The 2,274-nt window shown below is 54.1% G+C and overlaps 1 pseudogene; it reads right to left on the bottom strand.

The window, feature by feature from the left end:
• Window positions 1-981: 981 nt before the first annotated feature.
• LOC118671628 lies at window positions 982-2,041 on the bottom strand (annotated as a pseudogene).
• Window positions 2,042-2,274: the final 233 nt, after the last annotated feature.

Consider the following 2,274-nt stretch of genomic DNA (forward strand, 5'->3'; position numbering starts at 1 on the left):
ATCCTACCTTTCCCATACATTCTTCTCTACTTACTTCCACCATTTTAATATCTATCTATCTGCCTAATTATTCACTATCATTTATCTTTTTACTTTTCTGACTCCTACTTTTAAAATCTGTCCCCAGTACAGAACCATACTTGATTTTCATTGTAGCTCCTACAGTTCACTCACACATCCTCTTTCCTTCTTTAACTCTGCTCGCTACTGACTCCTTTATAAAGTTCTTCCCTCCCTCCTTCCTTCCTTTTTTTTTCCACCGAGCAATTCTATTGGTTTGAGATGAGCTGCATATGAGGTAATAAAGCCATCTGGGGGGTGGTGGGGAGGCCAGGTCATCTGTCCAGAAATTGTGTCCCCATTTTTTGGCATCTCTGGTAGATAGGGCAAGACTGGCGTCTCCACAGATCCCAGAGCAGATAAGGGGTGGGGGAGAGAGAATGGGTGAAACTAGAGAGAGAGAGAGAGAATAGTAGTATATGTGTCTCAGAGAGAGAGAATGTATATGACAATAATAATACACTAGCATATTTGAAGACACTAACATGTTTTTCTATAAACAATAGTTGTGTATGGATCTATGAGAGAAACAGAATAGTTGTGTATGTGTCTATGAGAGAGAGAGAGGATCTGAAATATAGGGTCCTGGGTGTGTTTCTGTGTAAGAAATGGAGAGAGAAAAAGATTGAAAAGAAGGGTAAAAAGGGAAGACAGACCCACACCTTCCCCTTGGAGGACCCCCTTCTCCTTGCCATGTAGTCAGCAACCCCAGCACTGAGTCGGCTGGGGTAGGGCAACCCCATTTGCCCTTCTCCATCTTGTGCTTCTCCTGTGTCTGAGGCTTGTCCTCTGGATAACTTTGTCCTCTCATCCAGAGTCACCTCTGAGCCCCCACCCTGTGGCCTGAGGGGTGAGAGCAGTGGGAAGTGTCAGAATGAACGTTCCCTGGTCCTTCTGTTGGGGACGTCACTGAGGACAGGGTCACAGCCTCCTGCCAGCTCCGTTTGCCCTCATTTCCCGAGGGCTGTCCATCTGGCCTCCCGGAGGTGATCTCCGTGGGCCCCGGGCCCATCGAGTGTCGAGTGATTCCACCTGGGAGGCAGGGCAGGAATCTCCGTTGAGCCCGGGCATCCCCAGAAACATGTCTCCAGATCCTGAAAGATTGAAAGAGCCGCCAGAGCCTGCGGAGGAAGGGGGTGTCGGGGAGCTGGTGCGGCTGGGGCCCCCCTGGGTGACAGCCACGGCGATCTTGATGGCAGATGTTTGCCTCCTCTTGAAACTTTCCGATATTTTTCTTATAGCGAATCCGCTTGTTGCCAAACCAGTTGGAGACCTGAGACACGGTGATGCCACACCCCTTGGCGAGCTCCTCCTAGGCCTCCTCACTGGGATACGGGTTCCTCAGGTGGGGATAGAAATACTCATATAGGACCTCGGCGGCCTGTTTGCTGAAGGTCCGGCGTTTCCGTCTGGCATCCAGGAACCGAGTGCGCAGGACCATGACGGCCTCGCAGGTGCTCTGCCTGAGCTGCATCTGGATGGCCTGAACTTACGGTGTATGATGCTCACCATCCGCTCCATCTCCTTGGGGGCCACAGGCCTCATGATGTGGTTCATGATGTGGGTCGCGAACTCGTTACATGCCTGCTCATACTTCTCCAGCTCCGAGTGGTAGCTATGGTGACTCTGGGCAAGTTTGCTGCGATAGTCCGAGTGTTCGATGGAGTTGTCAAGGGACACACTGTCCCCGGAAGCTGTGTGGCTGCTGCTGCTGAGTACCAACCCCCCCCCCCCTCCCGCGGAACGCCCCTGCCCCCTTTCTCAGGCCCAGCCACACTTTTGCCAGAAGCATGTTGTCCAAGCGCATAAGCTGGGGGTCCACCGGCTCCTCCTCCTGGGAGCTTCGGATGCTGAGGCCGGTCTCCTTGATTTCACACAGGACGCTAAAGAAAGCTGGCTTCATTCGGTGGCAGTTTAGGGCGTGTTTCTTGGCCTGGGCCTTGTCCAGGCTCTGGTCCATGATGGTCATTATCTGCTGCAGAACGTCCCCAATGTCTTGCTTCCCTTGGCCTCCCCGGCCCCTTCAACCCCCTCTCCCCCCGCCCCACCCCTACTAGAAGGCTCGCCAGGGCCCCCAGGCTCCCCACCCACCCGCCCCAGGCCTCCCTGGCCCCCGCCTGGAGAGGACAGCCCCAGCAGCCACTATTCCATAGTCAGGGGGGGACTGAGGGCCCCTTCCTGTTCTGCCCCTCCCCCGCATGGTTACTTCCCCCC

Source organism: Myotis myotis, unplaced genomic scaffold, assembly GCF_014108235.1.
Source record: "Myotis myotis isolate mMyoMyo1 unplaced genomic scaffold, mMyoMyo1.p scaffold_m19_p_1, whole genome shotgun sequence".
Lineage (NCBI taxonomy): Eukaryota > Metazoa > Chordata > Mammalia > Chiroptera > Vespertilionidae > Myotis > Myotis myotis.